Source organism: Mauremys reevesii, unplaced genomic scaffold (genome assembly GCF_016161935.1).
Source record: "Mauremys reevesii isolate NIE-2019 unplaced genomic scaffold, ASM1616193v1 Contig110, whole genome shotgun sequence".
Classification (NCBI taxonomy): Eukaryota; Metazoa; Chordata; order Testudines; family Geoemydidae; genus Mauremys; species Mauremys reevesii.
Window position 1 is genome coordinate 190,750 of NW_024100728.1, and position 9,860 is coordinate 200,609.

Sequence of the window (9,860 nt, forward strand, 5' to 3'; positions counted from 1 at the left end):
TTATAGAGCCTGCAAGTCCACTCAGTCCTACTTGTTGTTCAGCCAGTTGCTCAGACAAACAAGTTTGTTTACATTTGCAGGAGATAATGCTGCCCGCTTCTTGTTTACAATGTCACCTGAAAGTGAGAACAGGTGTTTGCATGGCACTGTTGTAGCCGGCATCACAAGATATTTACGTGCCAGATGCACTAAAGGCTCATATCTCCCTTCATGTTTCAACCACCATTCGAGGGGCCATGCGTCCATGCTGATGACGGGCTCTGCTCGATAACAATCCAAAGCACTGCAGACCGACGCATGTTCATTTTCATTATCTGAGTCAGATGCCACCGGCAGAAGGTTGATTTTCTTTTCTGGTGGTTCGGGCTCTGTAGTTTCTGCATCCAAGTGTTGCTCTTTTAAGACTTCTGAAAGCATGTTCCACTCCTCGTTCCTCTCAGATTTTGGAAGGCACTTCAGATTCTTAAACCTTGGGTCGAGTGCTGTAGCTATCTTTAGAAATCTCACATTGGTGCCTTCTTTGCGTTTTGTCAAATCTGCAGTGAAAGTGATGGGTCATCATCCGAGACTGCTATAACATGAAATATATGGCAGAATGCAGGTAACACAGAGCAGGGGACATGCAATTCTCTCCCAAAGAGTTCAGTCACAAATTTAATTAATGCATTATTTTTTTAACGAGTGTCACGAGCATGGAGGCATGTCCTCTGGAATAGTGGCCGAAGCATGAAGGGGCATATGAATGTTTAGCACATCTGCCACTTAAACACATTGCAATGCCGGCTACAAAAGTGCCTTGCGATCACCTCTTCTCACTTTCTGGTGACGTTGTAAAGAATCAGGCAGAGGTATCTCCCATCAATGTAAAGAAACTTGTTTCTCTTAGCAATTGGCTGAACAAGAAGTAGGATTGATTGGACTTGTAGGCTCTAAAGTTTTACATCGTTTGGTTTTTGAGTGCAGTTATGTAACAAAAAAAATCTACATTTGTAAATTGCACTTTCAGGACAGAGATTGCACTACAGTACTTCTGCTTTCAGAAGTCTTAAAAGAGCAACACTTGGACGCAGAAACTACAGAGCCCGAACCACCAGAAAAGAAAATCAACCTTCTGCTGGTGGCATCGGACTCAGATAATGAAAAATACTATTTCTTTTGTTTATCATTTTTAGAGTGCAGATATTTGTAATAAAAAGTAACACACACTTTGATTGCAATTACAACGCAGAATACAATATATATAAAAATGTAGAAAAACATCCAAAATATTTAACACGTTTCACTTGGTATTCTATTGTTTAACAGTTCAATTAAAACTGTGATTAACTTTTTTGCGTTAATGGTGTGAGTTAACTGTGATTAATCGACAGCCTTAATTTCAATAATATCAATATTTATTCTTAAGCGTGTTTCAGATTTTGATTGATTTTACATTTTCACAGTTGTGCAAAATTATGGCCTTAATCTAATTTTATCAATTTAAATTGTCCTAATTGCAGGAACTTGTGTGGGGGGGGTGTCAGCCAATATTTATGTCATGACTGCATGTGTCAAGATTGAACATTTTATAACTCTTAACACACGCATTGTCAACACCCCCAATGAAAATAGCCTGAATTTGGAGCCTAATTCCCAGATTCTCAGCTCAGCCGGGGGCGGGGAGATCACCCAGCCCGGCCTCGTGTGTCGCCCAGGCCGTGGGGCTGCCCTGAATCCATCACGGGCTGAACTGGAGTCGCCCCTTAAGCAAAACATCCCATCTCGACGGCAGAATTGCCACCAATGGAGAACAGGGTTTCCACCTTTCTAATGGCTGGTAACTGACCCCCAAAGCCCCACCCCCTGCTCCGCCTCTTCCCTCAGAGCCCCGCCCCCTTCTCAGCCTCTGCCCTCAGAGCCCCGCCCCCTTCTCAGCCTCTGCCCTCCGAGCCCCGCCTCCTTCTCAGCCTCTGCCCCCAGACCTCATCCCTGCTCCATCTCTTCTGCCTAAGGTCCCCCCACCACTGTCCTGTCTCTTCCCCCCAAGGCCCCGCCCACGCCCCATGTCTTCCCCGAAGGCCCCGCCCCTGCTCTGCCTCTTCCCCCCCAGATCAAAAAAACCAGACACCAGGGTTGTCACATGGCCCCCGGACACACAAGCCAAACCCAGCCTGTCCGGGTGAAAACCGGATGAGCGGCCTCCCTGACGGAGAACCTGCCCCAGCCCTGGGTAAATCGTTCCCAGGGTTAATTCCCCTCCCTGGTATAAATTCCCACCTTGTTTCCAGTCTGAATGTGTCGAGCTTCACCTTCCCGCCCGCTGGATCTTGGCCTGCTAGACGGAGCAGCCGCTCTCACCAGATCTCTGTCCCCGGGGGGTATTTCTAGAGGGGACTGAGTCACCCCTCAGCCTTCTCCGTGTGACGCTGGATAGACTGAGCGCCTGGCGTCTGACTCAGGCCTGGCTTCCCATCCTGGAGTCGTTCTCCTGGCTCTTCTCCGGCCCCTCCCCAAGTGCAGGGGCGGCTCTAAGCAGCAGCAAAGCAAGCACCTGCTTGGGGCAGCCAATTTGCAGGGGCGGCTGGGGAGCTGAGAACCAACAGGGGGCTCTGGGAGCTGTAGTTCCTTGGGTAGCTCCCTGCCTATAGAGCCAGCCCTGGAGCAGGGAACGAACTACATTTCCCAGCATTCCCTTGGACACTACCAACTGGAAAGGAAGGAGGGGGACCTCATAACTTTCAAAAAACAGGACACTCCATGGGGAGGGAGGGTAGCCCCCCCCGCCACCATCCACTCTCTCCGACTGCCCCCTACAGAAACCCCAACCCATCCAACGCCCCCTCCGCTCCCTGACCCCTGATCACCCTCTCCCAGGACCCCAGCCCTATCTAAGCACCACTGGTCTTTGTACCCTGATTTCCCCCTCCCAGGACCCCTGCCCCTAACTGCCCCCCAGGACCCTACCCCCTATCAAAGCACCGCTGGTCCTTGTCCTCTGATTGCCCCCTCTCGGGACCCCTGCCCTTGACTGCCCCCCAGGATCCCACCCCCTATCTAAGTGCTGCTGGTCCTTGTCCCCTGATTGCCCCCTCTCAGGACTCCTGCCCCTCACTGCCTCCCAGGACCGCACCCCCTAAGCGCTGCTGGTCCTTGTCCCCTGGGTGCCCCCTCCCGGGACCTCTACCCCTAACGGCCTCTTGGGACCCCACCCCTATCTAAGCCTCCCTTCTCCTTATCCCCAACTGCCCCTCCTGAGACCCCACCCAACTTACCCCTAGGACTCCACCCCTACCTGTCCCCTGACAAACCCCTGGGACTCCCATGCCTATCCAACCGCTGCCTATCCCCTGATATCCCCCCCAACCTATCTAACCCCCTTCTCCCTGCCCCTGACTGCCCCCTGAACCTCCATCCCATCCAGCCTCCCTTGCTCCCTGTCCCTTGACTGCCCCCCCGGAACTCCCTACCCCTTCTCCAACCCCCCAGCCCCCTTACCATGCAACTCAGACCAGCGTGTCTGGCTCCGTGCAGCACCAGACACGCTGCTGCATACATGCTGCCGTGCTCCCCCGCGAAGCCCACCCCTCCCCCCCAGCACCTGCCTTCCAGATTTGAACACCTCAAAATTCAGGAGTGCTCAAGCTCAGTTTGGGCAGCTGTTACTTCATTTCTCCCAAATCAAATATACTGATCCACTGTAACTTGCTGTAGAAAAAGTAGGATAAAGTTGAGCAAGAAATGCTTCCCAGTGGTTATTAGGACTGGAATTGCTATTTTCAACAGCCATTGCCTGTTTGTTTGAAAGGAAGACAGTGTTACTGCATTGGCAAATTCCCCATAGAAAGAGAGTGGAACGAAAGAATAATAAAGGCACCTCAACTTTACTTCATTTATGTAGGACAGTCTTATAATATGCATCCAGATATCCTCCAATCACACAAGCTGAAAATTGTTCCACTTTACTGCAGTTCTGTAACCATGTGGGAACCAATCCTGTCTGTGTTCTGTGCACATCCAAAATTCCTGCTGAATGACCCGCCCTGGGAGCGAGTTACCAGTGACCCAGGGCTGCGGCAGAAGGAGGGTGCAGGTTGGGGGAGGGAGAGGCCAGGGCTGGGGCGGTAGGAGGTGTGTGTGGGGGGCACTGGTGGGGGGAAAGGGGAAAGCCCAGAGCTGGGGCAGCAGGGGGGTGGGGAGAGGGCACTGGTGGGGGGGGACGGGGGAAGCCCAGCACTGGGGTGGCAGGGGAGGTGCGAGGGGGAGCCCAGGACTGGGACAGAGGGCAGCCAAAATTTTGTGTGCTTGGGGTGGCAAAAAACCTAGAGCCAGCCCTGGCCAGAGCCGACCCCCCACATTCAGGGGCGACCTCCGGTGGAATCCTGCATCCGGCTGTGCGGCCCCGCCCCCAGTTCCAGATGCACAGAGATCACTTGGGCAGGACTGGCTCTAGGTTTTTTGTCCCGGGAGAGGGTGATCAGGGAACCGGGGGGGGGGGGGGTTTGGATGGGTTGGGGTTTCTGTAGGGGGCAGTTGGAGGGAGTCGATGGGGGGGCTACCCTCCCTCCCCGTGGAGTGTCCTGTTTTTTGAAAGTTATGAGGTCCCCCTCCTTCCTTTCCAGTTGGTAGTGTCCAAGGGTATGCTGGGAAATGTAGTTCGTTCCCTGCTCCAGGGCTGGCTCTATAGGCAGGGAGCTACCCAAGGAACTACAGCTGCCAGAGCCCCCTGTTGGTTCTCAGCTCCCAGGCTGGATCCCTGCCGCCCCTGCAAATGGGCTGCCCCAAGCAGGTGCTTGCTTTGCTGCTGCCTAGAGCTGCCCCTGGCTCTGGCCCAGGTCAGACCAGCTGACCAAACTGGCCCCTTCTGGCCGTGGAAATCTGTTTGTCTCGTGTCTCCTCCTTGCCCCTCCGCTGCCTCGCGGGATCCCTGACCGAGAAGCCGGCGCTAGCAGCAAGCGTGTGCAGTTGGCTGGCAGCCGTGGGGGGAGGCACCAGGTGAGCCGTAGCTGGATGCTAGCGCTTAATAGCAGTGTATTCGCAGGTGAGGTCGGCGGCAGGCTCCGCTCTCCGGGTGGGAGGCTGCAGCTGGATGGCCGAGTAGTGGACCTCATCGGGGTCACCCTAGGGTGAAGAATAATAATGACAATGCCCAGCTCCGACGGGGAACTTTATGTCAGCTGAGCTCAAGGCACGGCTGGGGAAACTGAGTTCTTTCAGAAATAGTTCATAGTTTAGAGTCCAATGTCCAAATCTCACATTCAGGCCGTACCAGCATAACTGGGACCTCAATCTTCTGACTCAAACTTCCCCTGATGAACTCTAAGCAGGTCTGAGATGACGGAATCAGGACCCAAGGATCTTTTATACAATCTCACGTCCTCTTGGACAAGGTGTCCAGCCCTGGTATGGGGCCGTATCCCCAGGGCTTCCTCCCTGGAGACACCATCTCCCTGGAGCCCTCCCCAGACTCAGTCCTTACTCAGCGTCACAGTGTGCTAACCCTAGGTTGGTTAGCCAGAGGGCTCAGCAGTGCCCCAGTTCCAGGTTTCACCCCAGGGAACCCATCACAGTGTCTGGGAGTCAGGACTCCTGGGTTCTATCCCCAGCTAGGGGAGGGGAGCGGCAGGGCCGGCTTTAGGTCTATTCCACCAATTCCCCTGAATCGGGCCCCATGCCCAGTGAAAATCCCTTCCCTGGCTAGAGGCGCCTTTTTAATTTTTACTCACCTGGCGGCGCTCTGGGTCTTCGGTGGCAATTCGGTGGCGGGTTCTTCGCTCGCTCTGGGTCTTCGGCGGCGGGTCCTTCAGTGCCGCCGGGGACCTGGAGCGAGTGAAGGACCCGTTGCCGAAGTGCCGCTGAAGACTCAGAGCACTGTCCAGTGAATACAAGCCTCACATGTTTTTTTACATGTGTGGTTTTTTTTTTTTAGACATCCCTGCTGGGGGCCCATCAAAACTGTTCGAATTGGGCCCCGCACTTCCTAAAGCCGGCCCTGGGGAGTGGGGTCCTGTGGGTTGGAGCAGTGGGGCTGGGACTCAGGACTCCTGGATTCCAGTCTTGGTTCTGCCCCTTAACCCCTGGGGGATGGGGACCCTTCTCTCACTCCGAGAGCTGAGCGGCTCCTCAGATGCTTTGAGATCCCAGCTGGCCGGCGCTAGAACAGGACCAAGCCTCATCCCTTCACCAGGGTCTCTCAGAGCCCGGGGGTCGTGGGCCTTCGAACTCTGACCCAGCAGCCCCTTTGGCCTGTGGCTGGGGAGATTCGGGGGCTGGACAGGGTTAAAAGGAACTGGCACCACCACACACACACCCCGTTGTAATCAGCACTGGGGCTGAGCTTTCACAATTTCCAGAGAAAGGGGAAGTTTCTCTGCCACAGCAAGACAACAAAGTGAAAGGCTCCCACGGGAAAACCCCCGAGTCCTGACTCTCAGCCCCCTGCTCTAACCACTAGACTCTATGCTCCTCCCCCAGCTGGGGATAAAAACCAGAAGTCCTGAGTCTCAGTCACTGTAACCAGTAGACATTATTGCTACCAAAGCAGCAAGTACGTTGCCTTTAAAGGCCAGGAACACACTATCACGGTTCCCTTCCCTCCCCTGAGCCACCAGCCACTCACAGCGCCTGGGGCTATTGCCACAGATGTAGACAAATATGATAATTTATATTTTAGTATATATATATTAATATATTATAGTTGGGGTTGGTCCTGCTTTGAGCAGGGGGTTGGACTAGACAACCTCCTGAGGTCCCTTCCATCCCTGAGATTCTATGATTCTATGATTCCTCGATACCTGCCCCCAACCTCCCTGCTCTCCCGTTAGTGTCAGCGGTGGGATCAGACCAGAGTCCCAGCCGTTAACTCAGGCCCAAGGCCCAGGTAAATGCTGCTGTTCCTTGTTTTGGGGCAAAAAGCCAGATTTGGGGAGAACGATTCTTCGCATCTCTAAATCACTGAAAGGAGATTAAACGGTGAGAGTTTCTTATGGGAGAGGCCCCAGCTGAGATCACGGCCCCATTGTGCCAGGTACTGCCCAGACACAGCCAGAGACAGTCCGTGCCCCACAGAAATTACAATTAAAATAGACACTAGGTGGGCGAGGAAACTGAGGTACAGGGAGGAGCAGTGACTGACCTGCTATTGTATGGTGGGTCCATGACAGATCTAGGAGTAGAACCCAGGGCTCTGTGTCCCACTGCTCTGCTCTAGCCACTAGGCCACACTGTCACACTGTGATTGGGGGGTAGCATTGAAAATACACTGGGGCCTTCTAAACACGGCGTGAGAGCCAGTCTCCGCCCGATGAGCTCACGGTGTAAGATATGGGGACTGAGCATGGCAGGGCAACATTACCCTGCACTGTTAAACAGCTGCCGTGCCCTACCCCAGAGAAGGCTGCATTTCACTGCTTGTTGAACAGATCAACAACTGGGCAGTCTGTGAAGGTGTCTGAGATCATATGGGGGAGACCACGCTAGACTGATCAACTGTATAGAGAGGGAGCCTGATGTTTGGGGTAGAACTGGGGGCTGGGAGCCAGGACTCCTGGGTTCAGTGTCAGCTCTGGGAGCAGGGTGGGGGCTAGTGGGTTAAAGGAAGGGAAGCTGGGAGCCAGGACTCCTGGGTTCTGTCCCAGCTCTGCAAAGGGAAATTTATTTTCAGACACACCCTGGCCCTCAGACCCTCGCTGGCCAGTTGTCCCATTACCCAGAGAGACGTTCTCAGAGCGGTCGGGTAACATCAGACACTGGCTCTGCCCAAGTTGTGGTCACAGATTCACACAGAGACAGGACCTGATAAACAATCCAGCTATCGGAGACGAAGCAGCAGAGGAAGCGCTAGGGGGTGCGGAGATGTAGGATGGGGCAGCGGGGCTCTGTAGGGGGCTCTCCCCTTGCAGTCAGGGCTGATCTCTGCTTCTGGGGCTTTGCTGTTCCCAGCTGAGCCACTGAACCCCAACCCTGCCCCTTGGGCCTGTGATACCCTTCCCCCACATGGCTCTATCCCAAGGGGTCAGGATGCCCCCCTGGGGACCCTACCGCCCCTTGAAATGGTTTGTTCCGTTCCACCTCCCTGACTCTCCCTGCACATGTCAGCCCCAAATACGAACCATCCTTCGGTCCTGCCCTGAACCTGCCCTCTGTGTTGCTGTGAGCTGCCAAACAGCCATGCGCCCCTCCCCAGAGGTGGCTGCATTTCACACCTGGGGCTATGAGTCCTGCACACACGGCCTGCTAAGCACACAGGGATAGAAATGCAACCAGTCATCGCTCCACCGGGCCAATCTCCGAGCTTTACTCCCTTCTGGTTAGGAAATGCTTTTACGAAGGGCTCTAGGTGTAAAATCCCTGGTGTCGCAGCCGATCCCGTGGCCGGACGCTATCACCCGGCGCAGACGAGCTGTCCCCCAGAAATGCTGCAGGTGACTCATTCCCGGCCCCTGTCCCCCCAGGCCGGCTGAGCGCTCTGTGCTGGACGGAGATGGCCTGGGTGCTGGTCGCTGCCTTTTGCCTTCTGAGCGGTGAGTAATTCACACAGACGCGCTGCGCTGCCGCCCAGGGGGCCGGTGGGGACCGTTTCCCAGCCCTGGGAGTGCGTCTACACTGCCAGGAGGGGGCTCGGAACCGGGTTCCAGCGCAGGGAAGTCCCAGCCACTCGCGCCAGCGGCTCCAGTTCAAGCCCAGGGGGCGTCTGGCCTTGACCCTGACCCCGAGCGGCCGGGTCCTCGCTGCTGGTTTCACCCGGTGGAGAACACGCCTGGTTCTCAGGGCAGAGTCAGCCTGGTCTAGTCCCGGCCACCCTGGGCTGAGTAGCGAGGGCCTCAGCCGCTCTCGGCCCCCGGGCTGCCGTTTGCCCTGTGCCACGTCCTGCCTCCGGGCTTCTCGCTGCCCCGGCGAGTCGGGGCGTCTGCTGGGCCGGCCTGGAGAGCTCTGCTCCCTGCCCTGCCTGTCCGCCCAGCTCCGGCCTGGCTGGGCCCTGCCCGCGTCTGCACCCGGCTCCTTGTGCATGGGAAGCACCTGACCTAGGGTTGCCAACCCTCCAGGATTGTCCTGGATTGTCCAGGAATTAAAGATTAATCTGTAATTAGAGATTGTCATGTGATGAAACCTCCAGGAATTTGTACAACCAAACTTGGCAACCCTAACCTGATCCCTCGCCAGTGGGGTTCCTCCTCCTGTCAGGGCCTCTGCCCCAGGGTCAAACACCCAGCTGTGGGGGGGATGAACTGAGAGAGGATGAGGGGTGCACTGAGGGGCGATATGGGGGGCTGAATTGAGGGGGGTAGGTAGGTGAACTGAGGGGGGCTGGACTGAAGGGGGTGGCCAGGGGAGGTGAACTGAGCACGGATTTAGGGGAACTGAACTGAGGGGGGGTGAACTAATGGGAAGCAGAGGATGGAGTAGACTGAGGGTGGCTGGACAGATGCGGGGGAGGGGGTTGCCCTGGACTGATGGGAGAACTTGGGGGTCCTGGAGTGATTCAGGAACTGGGGTTCTGGGCAGGAATTGCTGGGCAGGTGATGGGCTGATGTTGGGGAGGGGGATCTCCAAACTCCCCTTCCCCAATTCACAGGAGAGCCCTCGCTGGGCTTATTGTCACCCCCAGACCAGGAGAGCCCCACAACACAACATCCGCCATTGTGTTTTAAAGCCCCTGGTTTGGGGGCTGAGCTGATGCTGGCCTCTCCCGGCGGGATCTGTGCGGCAGCCCAGCCTGCGGGGCGGGTTCCCCATCTCCCTGGGCCCGGTCTGACCCCCGATTCCTGTCCCCAGCAGGTGCCTACGCCCAGGAGTGGAAAGTGACACTCGCTCCAGGGCCCCTTGCTGGAGGGGCCGGCTCCTGCGTGATCATCCCCTGCTCCTTCACCTACCCCGCAGGGTGG